The 18,608-nt window shown below is 38.6% G+C and overlaps 1 long non-coding RNA gene across 2 annotated transcripts in view; it reads left to right on the top strand.

Moving 5' to 3' along the window:
- The window catches only part of LOC103099220 (uncharacterized), a 39,275-nt gene extending 23,376 nt beyond the window's left edge, over window positions 1-15,899 (top strand). Inside the window, exons 3-4 of one of the 2 annotated variants that reach the window (XR_008913045.1) lie at window positions 7,901-7,978; window positions 13,957-15,899. This is a non-coding gene — a long non-coding RNA (uncharacterized LOC103099220). Of the gene's footprint in view, window positions 1-7,900; window positions 8,997-13,956 lie in introns of those variants that run through there. The other variant, XR_001622744.2, reaches the window with a different exon arrangement.
- The last annotated feature ends 2,709 nt before the right edge of the window (window positions 15,900-18,608 follow it).

Below are 18,608 nucleotides of genomic sequence, written 5' to 3'. Positions count from 1 at the left end.
AACAAGGTGGGGTTTTAGTTGGAATCTGAAGAAAGCTAGGAAAGCCTGTAATCAGAGAGGAGGAGGAAGAGTATTGCAGGGATGGGGGGCAGCCAAAGAAACAGCCTGGTGCTGAGGGATGGAATATTTTCTTTGTGGATCAGCCGGGAGTCCAGTTATCACTGGATCAAATAGTTTATGGTGGGGAACAAGGTGTAAGAAGACTTGAAAAGATAGGAGGGGCTAGAAATTTGGCCATGTGAAAGACAAGATTATATCAGAAGGGAAGAGCAAAGTTTAGAGTCATATAATACAGACAAGTAGCCTCGGAGTCATACAGACCTTTTTCTGACAGTTGCCCAAGCCACCAGGGAGATGATGTGGTAGCTTATATCCGGAAAAGAAAGCAAGAGTAGAGTGGAAGTGTGGGATTCGTAGCACTCCTGACATAAGAAAACCCTCCCGATTTGTTCAGACAGTTGTCATCAGAAACTAGAATAAGACTGTGAGAGATTAAGAGGACAGCTTACATCACATCCAGTTTCCAGCATGTATCCTTTATTGATCTTATATCCTGGGGTGGCCTTATTAAAGGTATAATTAGCATTCTTCTAGATGGAGTATTGAGCTGGATTCTGAACCTGAGGTCTCTCAAGGCAAATTCCAAGATCCTCCTTCTTTCCAATGGCTACACTTGTTTTTCTTGAGAATTATGATGATAATTTGCTAACATGCACAGAACACATGGAAAGTTTCTAAATGGGCCAAGAAAATCATTCTTAAAAATAGCTTAAAGAAACGTTTAATATTTCCAATAAAAACACAAGGAATATTCAGAATAATTTTACTTTGGGATGTGTAGATTTCTTATTTAAAAAAAAAACAAAGCAAAACAAAACAGAAACATGAGTGATCCCATACAATAGGAATCAAAAGTTATCTACAGCCCTTGCCACTTTACCCTTTACAATGAATGATAGTTGACCAGTCCAAGAGGTAAGACTAGCTTCTCACCTCTAAGACTGTGAAGAACTAAGAAGCTGACCTCACATTTGTTCTAATCTGTTCTAAAGCTCCAAGATTTGTTTCTTTCCATGGTCAGTTTCTGAGTATGGGAGAGCCAACACTGCCTCTTCCTTGAACTTTACAAATATACCGCCAAGAGTTTTAGAAAACTGTGTCTTTTGAAAGTTGGATGAGCTACCAAGGGGAAGCAGAATGGACGAGAGATATTCTGGCAGCAGAGTTCAAAGATTACTCTGTAGGTTGTGTTTTATGCCCCACACGTGCTTTTGTACAGCCTGTGAGCCAAGAATGATTTTTACATAAAAGCAAATTTTATTGGAACCCAGCCCTACTCATTTGTTTATAGATTGTCTATAGCTGTTTTCCTCCGACAAGAGCCGTTGCCTCAAAGATCTTATGTTGTCACTCTCATCACTTCCTACTATTGCTTGAGCTCTACAAACCTCATGCAGTGATAACTGAGAAGCACTTTGAATGCCATGCCATCCTATTGCCAGTGCATATCCATTGTATCAAACAAGAAAAGAAGGGGAGGAGGAAAAGTTTTATCACAATTTTTTGAGCTCAGAGCCGAGATTCATTTTTTTCCTCAGTAAGAACCCCACTTCAGCCATTATTATCAAAAGCTGAATGGCTTTGAAAATTGGTCTCCACTGCAAAATTAAAAATGTGTCTTAATGAATTGAACCTAAAATCATAAGGCAAAACAGTGTTTATATGCAAAACAGACTGCAGCAAAATCAGTTTGAGTAAACAAATGTTTTAGATCACAAGTAATGTCAAAAAAGACAACAAAAACTAGAGAACTCCGTTCCTCCATAGATTTGTAGCAGCTATATTTTCTGACCTCAAACTGCAGTTCAAGGAACATTTTTTAGACCTCAATGCAAATGCAAAAGAAATTTCCATATTTCAAAATCCATTTAATTATGCAGCTACCTAACCATCAACTGGAAGTTATTAATCAACAAAATAATGATATGCTAAGGAAAACATCAAGAGAAAATTCTAATAGAATTCTATAAATGTCTTCCAATCAATAAATATACTTAATTAAAATTATATGGCAGTGAACTGATACCCTACTAGGCATTACTTAGTGTGAAAAAATATTTTCAAAAACGAAATATATGATTATAGATTAGCATTAGCAGATAAATCTTTGCAATTGATTTTGGTGATCAGGCACTAACATTGAAGCTCAATTAAGAAAAATGTTATGAAGCAGCTAGTTAGCTCAATAGATAGAAAGCCAGGCCTGTAGATGAGAACTCCTAGGTTCAAGTCCTGCCTCAGGGGTAACCCTAGACAAACCACTTAACCCCAACTGCCTATCCCCTACTGATCTTCCATCTCAAAACCAATATTTAGTATCAATTATAAGTGAGGGTTTATAAAAAAATGTTATTCAAAAGAAAATCAAGGGAATGAATGGAAAAAAATATGAAGGAAGGTAATCTAAGGAGTACCAGGTTTCAAATGATATTACAGAATGGTAATTATCAAAACAACTTGGTACTAAGAAATAGAGTGGTAGGTCAGTAGGATAGATTAGGTACATAATACACAGAAGTAAATGACCATAGAAACCTGGTGATCCAAGTTTTGGGGACAAGAACTCATTATTTGACAAAATTTGCTGGGAAAACTGAAAAGGAGTTTGGCAGAAATTAAGCACAGACCAATATCCTCCCACTGTATAAAATAGGTACATGATTTAGATATCAAGGGAGATACCATAAGCAAATTAGAGAAGCATAGGCACTTGTACTTGTCAGATCTATGGATAAGGGAAGAATTTATGACCAAACAAGAGACAAAGAGGATTATGGGAAGTATAATTGATAGCTTTGCTTATATTAAATGAAAAAGGTTTTACCAAAATAAAACCAATGCATCCAAAATTACAACAAAAGTAACTGGCAGGGGAGGGGGAATTTTTTTAATTTTTTCCAATTTGAATTAATTTATTTAGTCAATTTAGAACATTATTCCTCAGTTAATTGTAACCGAGGAATTGTAATTGTTAATTGTAATCACAATATTTCCCTCCCTCCCCTCCACCCACCCTTCCCTCAGCTGACGTGAAATTTCATTGGGTATTACTTGTGTCCTTAATCAGAACCTATTTCCATGTTGTTGTTTGCACTAGGATGTTCATTTAGAGTCTATATCCCCAACCATATCCCCTGGACCCATGTATTCAAGCAGTTGTTTTTCTTCTGTGTTTCTGCTCCCACAGTTTTTCCTCTGAATGTGGATAGTGTTTTATCTCATAGATTCCTCCAAGTTGTTCAGGGTCACTGCATTGCCTCTAATGGAGAAGTCCATTACATTAGATTGTACCACAGTATATCAGTCTCTGTGTACAATGTTCTCCTGGTTCTGCTTGGGAGGTGGAGTTTTATAGCAAGTTTCTCTGAAAGAGGCCTCATTTCTCAAATATATCATTAATCGAGTCAAATTAATAGAAATAGAATTAAGAAAAACATATCCCAATTGTTAAAGGGTCAAAGGATATGAATAGGCAGTTCTCAGAAGAAATTAATGTTACTCATATTTTTAAATGCTCCAAATCACTATTGATTAGAGAATGAAAATTTAAAAAATCTAAGATACTACCCATACCCCATCAAATTGGCTAATAAGACTAATAAGGAAAATGATAAATGTTGCAGGGTATGTTTTTAAAACTGGGACACTAATAAACTGTTAAGAGAACTGTGAACTGATACAACCATTCTGGAGAACAAACTGGAACCATGCCCAAAGGGCCATAAAATTGTATATACATTCCCTGACCCGGGAATACCACTAGGTCTGTTTCTCAAAGAGATTAAATATAGGAGAAAAGGACTTACTTGTAGAAAATTATGGCAGTTCTTTTTTGTGGTGGCAAAGAATTGGAACCTGAGGGGATGCCCATTGGTTGGGGATGCCTGAATAACTTGAGGTATATGGTTATAATGGATTATTATTGTGCCATAAGAAATAATGAACAAGATGAGTTCAGAAAAACCTGGGAAGACTTATATGAACTGATATAAAGTGAAGTATGCAGAATCAGGAGAGCACTGTATTCAATAAGAAATACTGTAGGATGATCAATTGTGAAGAACTAAACTATTATCATCAATGCAAGGAAGATTCCAAGATAATCTCAAGGGGATTATGATGAAAAAATACTGGAACTAGGTTTATATCCCAAAGAGATTTTTTAAAAGAGAAAAGTACCTATACATACCCCCCCCCAAAAAAGTTTAGCAGCTCTTATTGTTGTGGCAAGGAATTGGAAATTGAGCAGATTCCCATCAGTTATGAAAGCTGAATACATTGTGTTATATTATTGTGATGGAATACTGTTGTGCTATAAGAAATTATGATCAAGTTGCTTTCAGAAAAATCTGGGAAGACTTACATGAAACAATGCAAAATAAAGTGAGCAGAACCAGAAGAACATTGTACACAATAACAGCAATATTATAATGTTAAACTGCGAAAAATTTAGCTACTCTGTTCAATATAAAGATCCTATATAATTCCAGTGAAAATTTGATGAAATTCATGATGAAAAATTCTATTCACTTCCAGAGAGAATATTGTATAGATGTATTGCATGCTTTCTGTAGCATCCCAAGCATATTCACATCTATGAAATATAAATGACTGTATGGCTACTGTGTCTCCAAGCATAAGGTTATACCAATGAGGCTTGGGATGCTACACTTTCTTTACTTTTTTCATTTTTCTTGCCTTTTTTTCCTCAATATGGCTAATATGAAAATATATTTTGCATGACTTTACATTTATAATTGAAATCATATTGCTTGTTTTCTCAGTGGACAGAAGAGATGCTAGAGAGGGGGAGAGAATTTGGAATTCAAAATATTTTCAATTGAATGTTAAAAGTAAATAATTTTAAATGATAAATGTTATAAAAAGAGAATTCTGTTATTATTGTTAGTAGACCTATATTACAAAAGAATTATAGTCTATTATTATTTTTATTTTTATCAGTAAAATTTTTGTAGGAGTATGCAAGTATTTAAAACATCAGGGTTATCCTGTGATGTCTTACACATGATCAGGAAAGTAACACATCAGAAGAGGGAGCTCCATTACCATATATGAGGGCAATCTGTCAGTTTTGGCACCGTAAAAGGGCCTGCCCCTCCACTTAGCAGCTCACAGCTGCTCACAGAGTCTATCAGATATGATCAAATAAAACACTATCTAAAAAGCCAGTTAGTTATAGGTGCCTATTAAGTGATTATTCCTTACCTCCCTCTCTTGACACATTCCCTATAAAGGCTCCTCTTCCTGCTTTAGTCACTAGCCCTCTCTAAAGAAGACCATGATGGTGCATCATCTCAAAGGCACATGTCTTCCAGCACTAACTATGCTTGATCAAAAGTTCTACTATGTACTCATGGGTGCCCTTCTAGAAAGAGATGAAAATCACTACTAAAAAATGAGGCTGGACCAAACCTCAGACCTCCATCTCTGATATGTTGATCAGGATGAGCAGGAATACCTTGTCAGGTGTTCAGCTCAGAGGCTATTGGAAAGAATGTGCAGTAACTTCAATCTGGCAGTTGTCATAAGCTAGAAGAAAACTCAAGAGAGCATCAAGTCTCACTTACCTTTCCCTCCCCATTTTACTGATGAAGAAACTTGACAGTGACTTACCCAAGAACACATAGCTAGAAAGCATCAGAGGCAGGATTTGAACCTAGGCCCTCTGACTCCAAAGCCAATATTCCTTACACTCCATCATGTAATGACGGGCAAGTCAGAGAACTGAAAGGCAGGAAACTTTGGCCTTGGTCCCATCCACCACTAACTACACAAACACAACACTGATCTGTGTACCTCATTGTTCTACTTGTTTACAAGACAAAAATAAAGCAAAAGGAAAACAAACCAAATCAGAAGACTCTCTTGCAGATACACTGTGTAAAACCACTGAGACAAAGGTTGGAAAGAGTAAGTATATGTGCACCATACTAGACTCTATCATATGAAAATGACTCAATAGCACAGGAAATGGGCTAGATTTTATGGCAGAGCTTGGAGAGAATACCAGAGCCAGGAAGTCTTCACTTGCTGTACCATACAAGTCACTGGCTTTTGATCTAATAACCATTGGAATGGTTTAAGTTTTCGCTGCCATAGAAATGACCTCGCCCGCCATCTTGCTAGTTTCAGCTGGCCAAGTCACTTCTGCCAATAGTCTCCAGGTGTGAATACCAAAAGTTAGAGGCAATTGCATTTTTCCACCAAGAAATTCCAGTTTTTGAATTTACTTTTCCAGTTGGTTTCATCCAGGTTAGAGATGCTGGGCTTCAGGCCACAGAAAGTCCAATTTCCTGGTGTTTAGGGGCACATTAGCTAGTAACCGAATCATTAAGAGAATTAGCATTATTCAGAGAAAATAAGTAACCTGGCTTTAAGTGCTCAGAATGCCCTGATTTCTTTTTGAAATGCCCCCAAGCATGCCAAAGAGTGCTGGAATTATAATAAAGTTCTCCCACTGCAGCCTGCAAATAAAAATGTCTACCTAAATAATAATGGTTCTTTAGCAGTCAGCAATAAATACTAAAATAATGGACAGTGAATAGACCTTAAGAGCTTTGCTTCCCAAAGTCCAAAGAAGTAATTCAAGGGGTCTGAGACATTACTGATGTTCATCTAAGGCATTTCAATCAACAAATATTGAGGTACCTACTGTGTGCTAGACCAGGGAATGATGCTTCCCTAACAAAACAGAATTCTAGTTCCCTCTCTTCTTATAGTATGGCAACTTCCTGTAGTCTTGGCTGCAAATGGGTAAGTGAAATATTACTGCATTCTGTCCTACAGACTTGTGGGATAAAAATTACTTTAAATTGGACCTGTACAAGGGCCTATTATGAATTTATTCTTGCATATTCAACATTTTATATACATAGATTTTGGTATTTTGATTCTGATTTTGAATTTTTTTCTCTTTCTTTCTCCCCAAAGTTTAACTTTCTTCCATTTTTTTCCTTTATATATATATTTTTTTTGTTTGTTTTGTTTTTGTTTTTCACAGTTTTTTTAATAATTGACTCATACACCCCCATAACTCAACAATGCATCCTGAGCTGACCTGGATGTTTTTTAACATCCACTTCAGCAGGGGATTGTATTTTAATAAAAATCCAAGATTTTGAAATTTTTTGTTCGAGAAAGATCTTCAAGGAAGAAGCTTGCTAACTCCTAAATCCAGAGAATGAACTGTTGCAGAAAGATGCTAGAAAACCTACACTACATCAAGAAGATCCAGAATGAACTTTGGGTGTGGTTGATTGAACTGAAGTTTGATTGAACATTTATTGTAAATGTAAACTTTTATGCCAAAGGGGACTGCCCCTAATTTGGCTTTTTGTCAATGCACCTAGCAAAATATTGGTTTTGCTTTCTCTCTTTTCTATTCCTCCCTAACTATTGTAATTTCATAGCTGGTATGTTTACAAGACCCATCAGAGATACTAGTCTTCCTCAGGCCTCAGGGGGAATTGTGAATTTTAAAACTACTCCTCCCTACTCAGGCCTTACTTTAGAAGATCTGATTTAGCTTATTTCCCAATTAGTAACAATGAAGATACTTGGGTTAACAGAAACAAGTCTTGGGAATTATACATTTCTCCACCCTACTCAGTTTAACAAAATCAGGAATGCCTGCATCATACTCAAAGATTTAATTATCTGAAAAAATGGCCTTCAACAAACATGTGCAGAAAAAGCGAACAGAGCCCTGGGCTGTCCTAAGTCAAAGCTAAGCTATCTTTGGTACAGATGAGACGCAGGAAAGTGACGTAAAACCTTCTATATAATGCACATCACTTGCTCTCTCTCCCTCTTTCCCCAGAGAGGTGACTCTGGTTGGCAGTGTGCTAAGCATTCTGACATCTTGGCGTGGTGGCAGCTATTTGTATAGGTTTTGTTGGTAAGTTTGCCCTTGAGCTGATTCAGGCTCAGACATCTTGGCTGAGCCCTTTTGGAGTTCAGGCTGGTTCCTTTCTCCTTACTTTCTAGAGCCTCTGGTCTTTCTGGCACTAGCCAGGCGGGAGAAATCCTGCTCCCTTTCCTTCTTCCTTCTTCTTAATCTCTTTCCACTATATCAATTAAATCCCCACAAATTTCCAGCTGACTTGGGTATGTTATTATTTAGGATTTTCCCTGGCAACCAATTAAATTTAGATTTTAAGTCACAACGCTAAAATTATCTTTACAGTACTAGGAGTTAAGATATAATTATGAAAGTGAGAGTCTCTGCTCTCACAGAGCTTACTCTCTATTTGGTGGATATGTGTCCATAGATAAGTGAATGCAGGGTATCTACAAAACAATTAGAGTAATGGGTGGGGAGGGTTTTTTTGAAGGAGAAGGGAGTTAGGGGTTCCAGAATGCAAAGGAGAGGGGAAAAATAAATCTCAGGAATGGGGAACAGTCTGTACTGTCAACTGGATTTGGGGGAATCCCAAGTTTGCTCCTGTCCCCTGAGAACTCATCGGGAGGGAAGTCCCAGACTGCCCCATTTCAGACTGAACAACAGACCCTATAATACTTAATGATCCCAGTTTAGGTGGGACCAGTAGAAGGTCAAATGTTAAATACTCTTTTAATCTTAGAAGTTTGCCCCATTGTATCAGAGCTCCTTCCCAAGAACTTCAACACCTGTGCAGGAACCGTCCTTTTATTATCCATTGTAGTAAACTACTCCCTGTTACCAGTCTCTGGCACAAGCCTTTCCCAAGCCTGCTTACTACCTGTCATTGTATGTTTGATGTCATGAGTTCCCCAAAAGGTATATAAGATCCCTATGTTTTATTGTTCTTTGGAGAATCATCTAGTGTGATCCTCTCAGAGATACTGTTCCCGGAGTCCCAGAGCCCTTGACTCTGTGTGGTGGCCAAATATTGAACACTATCTCTTTCTGATTAAATATTTGGTTTTGCTGACTACTCTAGTGGTTCTGTGTTTTTCCAGGTTGACAATACAAAGGCATGGGGTTGGGAAATGGAATGTCACGCATAGTGGAACAACAAAGAAACCAGTTTGGCTATAGTGTAGAAGCTAAAAGGTAGAGAAATGTGTGACCAGCTTGAACAATACAGAATATCCAAATCAAGAAATGTGTATTTTCTCCTAAATATTATGAAGTGCTGTTGAAACAAGGGAATATATTGTCAGAAATGTGCTTTAGGAAGATCAGTTTGGTAGCTGTGTGGAGAATGTTGTGGAGTGGTTGCATGGAGACCAATTAAGAAGCCATGGCAACCATCCAGGCAAGAGGTGATGAGGGCTGAACTAATGTTGTTCTGTGAATATAGAGAAGAGAATGGATGCAAGAGATGTGAAGGAGACGAATGATTATGTATTAGAGTGAACAAAAATGAGGTTTTATGGATAATGACCTTGATTTTATGAATTTTAGTAAATGGAAGAAGGGTGGTACCCTCCTGAAACAGGAAAGTTAGGAGGAAGGATGGGCCCAAGTAGAAAGATAATGAGTTCTTTTTAGCAATGTAGCTTTATGAGTCATCTGCATAAAGATATCAGTTAAGGCAATCACTGAGAGCACAAAAAGAAGAGAGAGAGCCCAGACCAAGCTCTAGAGTACATAGCACGCAGGGGCAGGCAGTTAGAGAACTGAGATAGGGCAGTGTTAAGAGCAACAAAATTAGATGGTAAGGATGATTACTAGTATCAAATTCTGTGGCGAAATCAAGAAAAACTGAGAAAAGATTATCAGATTTAATAATGAGATAACTGATGACCTTGGAGGCAGCATTTTCAGCTGGAGAAAGGGGCTGAGAAGGGAATGGGAGGTAAGAAAACAAGGTTAAATATTCTATTCTCTAGGTGAAGATAGCTGCTCTTTGGATGACTATCAGTAAATTGTAATATTGATCAGGCTGACTAGCCCTCTTCTGTCCTCCCGCCCCTTCTCTCCTTCCCCCATCTACTCATTTTTCCACTGGCTTAGAGAACTCTTCTCTTATTCTCCTATTAGAGATGAGTGTTAATATAAGTACTAATTCATTCCCAGAAGAGTTCAATGCTATTAACATTCAATATATAGTAGGCAGAAGCAAATGAGTATAGTAGTTTGATATGAGTATAGTGTTTGATAAACTAAAGATCTTGGGTATTAAGGCAAAAACTCACTATTTGACAAGAACCTATAAGAAACCTAGAAGGCAATTTGGCAGAAACTAGTATAGACCATCATCTCACACCATACACCATCATCAGCACCAAATGGGTACATGACTTGGTCATAAAAGGTAACATCATGAACAAATTAGTGGAGTAAAAAATTTTAGGTAATCAAAATTTTTCATTTTACTCATGATCTCAACCTCTTTGGTCATGAACTCTTCCCCTATCTATAACCAAACAAGAGGTTGAGAAGATCACAGTAAAATGAAAAATTTTGATTACCTAAAAGTTTTTAGATTTTTATACAAACAAAAGCAATGCAGTAGAATTAGGATAAAATCAGGTAAATGGGGAAAATATTTTTGGCAATTGTCTCTGATAAATGTCTCATCTCCAACTGAATAAAATTTAAAAGAATAAGAGCAATTCTCCAATTGATTAATATTCAAAGCATGTGACCAGGCAATTTTCCAAGGAAGAAGTCCAAAATATACATGGCTATATGAAAAAAAAATCACAAATAATTAGACAAATGAAAATTAAAACATTCCTTAAGTTCTACCTCATGTTTATCAGATAAGCAAAGTTAACCAAAAAGAGGAAAATGACAAATACTGGAGGGTCTGTTGGAAAAGAGATACATTAATGCACTCTTTTTGGAGCTGTGACCTGGCCCAGTCATTCTGGAAAGGAATTTGCAACTATGGCCCAAAAGTCATTAAACTGTGACTTGACCACACCATTAAAGGGATAGAAAGAAAGATCAGGGCCAGAGGACTGCAATGGGGGTGATTGTAGTAGCGGTAAGAAAAGCTAAAGGAATAGGATTGATTTAATTGTGAGAAGAAAAGGCTTAAGGGAGACCAGAATTTTGGGAGGATAATCTCAACTTTTCACAGGGTTTGAAGTACATTCCCTCCTCTTCTCATCCTTAGAGAATTCCTAGCTTCCTCCAAACCATACTCAGTTACCACTCCTATACAAGGCCTTCACTGATTCCCCAGTTATAAACACATTTTGAAATTACTCTCTCTCTTCCCCATATAATTGTACAATACACATATGGATAAATGGATAAACAATATAAGGCAAAATCTAAATCCAAACCCAAGAGATCTTTCCATCACTCTCCCAGAACTGTAAGCTCCCTGAGTGTAGACTTGGTTTTTCAGTTTCACTGGTTGTCTTTGCATCCTCATTCAATTAATTTATTAAGCACTTATCATGTACCAGGCACTAAGTGCTGAGCAGACAAAAGAAAGCAAAAGACAGTGCCTGCCTCCAAGGAGCTTACAATCTTGACCCAGAAGCTGGCTGATTTCTCTTTGGTCCAGGTGGCAGCGAGTTGTGAGAGGGAGAGCCAGCAAGGCCCAGGAAGAACACACAACTGACTGTGAGAACTCTGAAAGCCTGAAAGTCTTTCTGGTCCAATGTTGCCCTTCATCTTCCATCATGAGTTTCCTAGGAGTTATTCCCTCTTCTTCACCAGCAGGGGAGTCTATGGATGACCGAACTCCTATGGTCGCTGACAAGGGAGAGGAATAAGCATTTATTAAGAACCTGCTATGAGCCAGGAAGGCGCAATAGATAAGGGTGCTCTCTGGGCAGGCCTGGAGTCAAGAAGACATCTCTGGCCTCAGGTAGTTTCTGTGTGACCCTGGGCAAGTCACTTAACTCTGGTTGCCTCCGTTTCCTCACTTATAAAATGAGCCAGAGAAGGAAATGGCAAATCACTCCTGTAACTTTGCCACACATGACCCAAAAAGGGTCATGAAGAGTCAGACATGACTAAAAAGTGACACATACACACATGAAAATTTCTCAGACTTGCTTCTTTTGGCTTCATAAACATTTAGTAAGCTCTTATAATGGAGATTTACTAATACCTCTATTTTATGCACCCTGAAAAGTTTCCACCCTAAATAATCCTAAAAGTAAGGATTCCGTTTAGGACACTTTTCTATGGGGCCCCAGTTAAAGTTTAATAAATGCTTATTGGTTGGGTGATTTCTCAATGAACACCCAGCAGTGACCTCCAGGTTAAAAATAAAACTGCATGGGTGATTATCCCCTGCTAAGGGCTACAGTCTGGTCCACAGCCCGAGCTCACCCTGCACACCTCCCACGCCATGAGAGCAGGGAACACCTTGGCTGGGGATGAATGACTGTTGGCTTATTCCCTGGGGAGGCCAGGAGGGGATGTGGGGGAACAGGCTGATCATCTACCAAAGCAGGGGAGGGAAAGGGAAAGGGTCAGCCCATTCTGCAGTGTCCTAGGAGACGGAGCACCTCCTGGTGGCATCCTCTTAGGACACTCAGCTGGCATTGCAGTCTCCCTTGACCAGAAGTCTTTTCATTGACAGCTGAGCAGGCACTCCATGGCTGTGCTCAAGGGCGACCTCTCCTCCCTGATCTCACTCTGACTGTAGCCATTTCAGGGGCTGCAGCAGCCCCCAAAGTGCCCCCACAGCAGCTGGTGGCGCAGGAAGAGAGGCAACTAGAGGCCGGAAGAGCTGAGGTCATGCAGCTTCTGACACAAACTTGCTGTGTGCCTCCGTTTCCTCATCCATCAGACGGGAGCCCCCAGCTCCCAGTGTTGTGAAGGCCAAAGGAAATGAGGTTTGAAAAGGGGCTTCACAGGCGGGGGCTTCCAAAAGGCTCTGTTCTTCCCTTGGCGTCTGCTCAGACTGACTCCGGAGAGAGAAGATGTGGCCCCCTCATTAATAGGCTTGCATAGCTGCTGGTGCTCTAAGAAGGCTGAAGGCCTCTCACTGACGGAATTGGGCTCCAAGAGTCCACAAGGCAGCTGGGCCCTGAGCTGGGCCCCATGGCCGGTGCTGACTGGGTAATTCCTGTTTCTGCCCCCGCCGTCCTTGCAGCGAAGGGGGGAATCCCAGGGGGTGCCATGAAGCCCGGGGAGCTGACTTCCCCTCCTGCACACCCAGAGCAATGAGCTCAGGGCAAACTACAGCTGGAGGCCCAGGCTGGGTCTAGGACGATCCCGCCATTGCACTAAACATCTAAGCACTGCACTAAACTAAAACAAGAGATTTTGCCCACCATAAAGTGGGGGGTCCGAACTGTAGTGTCTGAGAGTGAAGGAAAAAGCCTTTGTTGGGTGTTTCCTGTGCTCTGAGCAGCATGCTAGGGGTACAGATAGAATATAAACACCTTACATATTAATGACATAGAAATAATTAAATTATCAGCATTGATTATTAACAATGATAATGCGATGGTGTTGTATAAAACAATTAACTAATTGAAATAAGATATTTAATAAAATGCCAATAATCGTCTATATTGTATATAAATACAAATATAAACAAATAAACAACTAGGCATTTAAATAGCTATTATTTCATTTGATCGTCACCATATCCCTGGGAGGTAAGTGCTATTATTATCCCCATTTTACAGGTGGGGAAACTGAAGTAAACAGAGGTTAAGTGATTTTGCCCAGTGGCACACCCCTAGTAAGTGAGTGCAAATTTGAACTCCGATCTTTCTGAGCTCTTAAGTTTTGAGTCCAGAACCAGGAATGGACTGGGTAGCCTCCATCTGAGGACCAATCATTTTAAGCTCAGAGAGGCTTCTCTCTCAAAGGTTAGTCAATAAGGGAAAATTTTTAAAATCTTCAAAGACACCATGATTATAGTGGGAAAAGAATCCTTTACCTGCACCTAAAATATGCTTTGCCTGATTTTCACTTGATTGTGATCATTGTCAAAATACAAACGTGTTTTCCTGCTTTAAAAGTCGTTACAGCTACTGTTCCCATATGGACCTGGGAGGCTGCGGGGCTGCACCCTCCCTCTTCACTAAGATGCCCCTCACATCTCTGGGCCCATGCATTTACATGGGGAGCCTGGCTTCTAATAAAATGGGTGAGTCTCCACATTTTCTTATATTCTTTGTCTCGTTCCACACCCATCCTGGATCTCTAGGGAAATCCTCAAAGCTTAACTTTGGCTCAAGTCTGGGGTCTCCCCAGAAGTGAGAGCGGAAAGGCACACAGGGTACAACATGAAATAGGTATACGCCGGCTCAAAAGAAATGCAAAATAGAAATGCATAGATTCAAACCATGAAAATGAAAAAACTTAAGTCAGTATTTTCCTTAAGCTCAACAACATCCAACGCCCTCCAGGTCCATGTCCATATCTTTTTGACACAGAAACTCTACTTTCCAAAACAGTTCCCTTCAAGACTGGGCACGTGCATTTCTTTGGGGTTTCTATTTCATCACCTATACGAGGTAAGATCCTAGGCTCCATAGATTCCCAAAGACTTCTGCCACAGATTTCAAGGAGCCCATAAACTTAAATGGCCCCCCCAAAAAAGACATCTTTATTTTCACTAACCTCTAAAACTTAGTATTTCATTTAGTTATTCTGAGAAGGGGGCCAAACTGCTAAAGGGGGGCTATGCCATTAAATAAAAAAGATTAAGAACCCATGACTTACATACTCAGGAAAGAAGTAAGCCAGAAGTAGAGAGGTGCCCAGGAGTGAGGTTTTAGCTGTCATTGTGAAGATGACACTCTCTACTGTGAGGTTTAAATTAATATCCAATAACTCCAAATATTATATTTTATTAAGTTTATTAATAATCACTTGAAGTAGAAAGAAAATAAACTAAAAGAAATAGTTCAAAGTTAATTATCTAACAAAAAGTAAACCCACATGTGTAGATTCTCCTGCCTGGCATAAAGTCAGCTTCTGCCACTGGGATCACATGAAGAGAGAGAATGAGACAGGCTACACAAAACTTATATCCTCCCTCCGTTCGCAGGTAACATGAGAAGGAACATGGAATGCTGGGACAGAGAGTTTCTGGGGAGCACATTCTGATTGCACACTACCCTTACCCCTTCCCTTCCAAGGAGAGACTTGAAGAGACACGACTATATCTTTTAATGAAAAGGGAAGAGATCTAGAAGACAAAGTCGCTTTCTTTAGAAGATTCACTGAGTCTTCTTCAGCTCAGAGGCCAATACAGTGATTGCTGCTTCCTTTTCCCCAAACCCTTAACTCCTTTAGTCCTTGAGCTGGTTCCCAAGAAGGGGTCAGGAATGATGAGTGCCCATTGCTCCACCTCCTTTCCCAGTTAGAAACAAGGGCCCAGTTGGACTGTTTTATGCTAAGGAAAAAATATATCTATTATTTTGTGCAAAACAAGACAAGATACTCAAGGCCATGAGACCACTGTCGGTCTTTCCCTTGGGCTCTTCCTCCTGCCAAGGGATGGGACTCTGACTCACTCAGATAGGGTCTGCCTCATCTCCTCTCCATGCATGCATTCATATGCCATTACCTTACCTGGGCAGCAGTATTATATAATCTAGTCCCAAACATCTCTCCTTTTCCTGCTCAATTTCCCAGGACTAAACTATAAACAGGACTTAAATTAGTACCCAACATATGCTTGAAGTTCCTCGTCCTCTCCCCTACTTCTGACCTCACTAACACATGATGGCTTCCTGCTCCTGAAGTATTTAGTTCCTTTGTTTCTATAACTGTATAAATATTATGTTATATACATGGAAAAGTTGGTCTGAAAAGATGCATGGCTAGAGGAAATCAATTGGAGCAATCTGCTCGCTAAGTAAGCATTGTGTCCAGATTCATGGGGTAAAGGAACAAGGGGGATGGGAGTAGGAGAGGGAGTTATGCCCACACCAATGAAATCACAAGTATTTCGAAGTATTCAAACACACACACACACACACACACACACACACACACACACACACACACGCACTCTGTCCCATAAAGATGTGAAAAGAATAGTTATATATAGTTCATCAGCACCACCTAGAGGTTGGAATAATTCTTCCATTTTCTTTTTAAATTGCTCTTAAAATTAAAAAAAAATTGAATGAACACCTGCCTTCTCTCCTTCTCCCCACCCCTTTTTCTTATTTAAAAAAGCAAGAAAAAACAAACTACTCTTACAATATGCATAGTCAAGCAAAACAAATTCCACCGCTAGCTGTGTTCACAAAAAGTATGTCTCATTTGAACATCAGAAGTGGGCAGCATGTTTTATCATGAACCATCTAGATCAATGGCTTGTCAGTTTCTAAGTTATTCAAAATTGGTTGTCTTTACAGTATTGTTGCCTCCATATAAATTGTTCTGGTTCTGTTCATTCCACTCCATATCAGTTCAGACAAGTCTTCCCAGGCTTCTCTGAAACTATTCCCTTCATCACTTCTTACAGTAAAATAAAAGCATATATCGTAATTTGTTTAACCATTCCTTAATCAAAGGGCACTTCCACGGTTTCCATTTTTTGTCACTACAGAAAGAGCTGTTATAAATATTTTTGTAAATGTGGATCCTTTTCCTTTTTCTTTGATTTCTTTGTATCTCTGGGTTAAAGGATTACATAGTTTAGTAACTTTTGGGTCACAGTTCCAAAATGCTTTCCAGAATGACTGAGCCAGTTCACAGCTCTACCACACCATTAATATATGCATTTCCCCACAATTCCCACAGCACTTATTATTTTCCTTTACAATTGCATACATTTTCAGTTTGGCAGCATGCTTTTAGTGACAAGTAACCATCATTGGTGGAATGCGGTATTTCCATTTGTGAAATGTTTGTAAGACCAAATAAAGAGCTAGCAGTAACAACAGGTAAGTGACCGAACAAATTGTGGTGTATGATTGTGATGGAATACTATTGTGCTACAAGAAAGGATGAAGGAGATGGTTTCAAAGAAAACTGAGAAGACTTATATAAACTGATGCAAAGTGAAATGAGTGAAACCAGAAGATCACTATACATAGTAAGAGCAATATTATAACAATAATAAACTAACTATGAAAGACCTAGCTATTGGTGATCAATAGTGACCTAAGACAATTCTGAAGGATTCATGATGAAAAATGCTGTCTCCAGAGAAAGAATTGATGAACTCTGAGTATAAAATGAAGTATGCTTTTCCCCACTTCCTTTTTCTTTTTTTTTGTTCTTGTTGTTGTTTGTAATCTGACTACTATGAAAATTTAATTAATATCATATTGCTTGCCTTCTCAATGGGTGGAAGAGGCACTAGAAGAAAGAAGAGAATTTAGAACTCAAAAATAGAAAAAAAGTTTAAAATAAATAATATATTTTAAAAATAGGTCTAAAGAAATATTTTTAAAGAGCTGGCAAATTTGTTTAGTCAAATCTTTCTATCTCCATGTCATTTTCTAATACTATGTCTTCTATTTCTAGGTTATACAGAAGGAATCTAGAATCACAAGGTTTCCAGGTTCCATTTTTTTCCTAATAGAATTAGCTTCAATTTTTTTAAAAGGGATAATATACCTTTAAAATATTAAATTCAAACTGGGAAGACCTCCATGAACTGATGCAGAGTGAAATGAGCAAAACCAGAAGACCATTGTACATGGTAACTGAAAAATTATGGGACTATCAAATATATTACATTTGATCTTTGCTACTAATAGCAATGCAATGATCCAAGACAATCCTGAGGAACTTATGAGAAAGAATGCTATCCACATTGAGAGAAAGAACTGTGAGAGCAGAAATGCAGAAGAAAAACATATGACTTATCATGTGTTTATACAGGTAGAGGACTTGGGGTTTTGGTTTTAAAAGATTACTCTATTACAAAAATGAATATGGAAATAGGTATTGAGTGATAATACATGTATACCTCAGCAAAATTGCCTGTCAGCTCCAAGAAGGGGAAGTGAAGAGGGGGAGGGGCAGAATATGAACCATGTAACCTTAGGAAAATATTTAAAAATAAATAATTTTTAAAAAATATATTAAATTCAAGCCAGAGATCTGTGGAATTTACTTCCAAAACATCCTTTAATTCATTCCAGTAAAATTAGAAACAAGTCAAGAGAAAATATAGATTCTACAGAATAGTTTAGAATAGTTTTGTTGGCTCAAAAACATAACTAAAACATCTGGGAGAACTATTTCAGTCCATAATGTGTAATGTTCACTCACCCATCATCATTGTGAGTGAAGAAAATGTGTCTTAGGTCCCTCAGCTCTTTAAGCATCAATCAGGGTTTTTTGAAGTGCCTAGAGAAAAAGGAGAGAGCTAGAACTGGAGTTAACAAAACTCCATGTTTCACATCTCACCTCAAATACTTATAATCTATGTGACTGGTGGAATTACTTAACTTCTCTGTGTTTTATATTCCTTATCTACAAAGTGTATGGTTGAATTCAATGACTTCTATGTGACCTTACAACTTTAAATCCATGATCCTCTAAAGCCAAGGAAAGGCAAGAACTTCTAGGATCAATGTGATTAAACAGCTTGGCTTCACCTTTTAGATGTCATTTTAGAGCAAGAGTCTTATCCTAGCACACTGACAGAGTGTTGGTGGAACAAAGAATTTTGGAAAACTATTTAGAACTATACCCC

The sequence above is a fragment of the Monodelphis domestica genome, chromosome 6, assembly GCF_027887165.1.
Source record: "Monodelphis domestica isolate mMonDom1 chromosome 6, mMonDom1.pri, whole genome shotgun sequence".
Taxonomy (NCBI): Eukaryota; Metazoa; Chordata; class Mammalia; order Didelphimorphia; family Didelphidae; genus Monodelphis; species Monodelphis domestica.
Note: the sequence above shows the minus strand (reverse complement) of the source record. Positions and strands in the feature narration are given on the sequence as shown.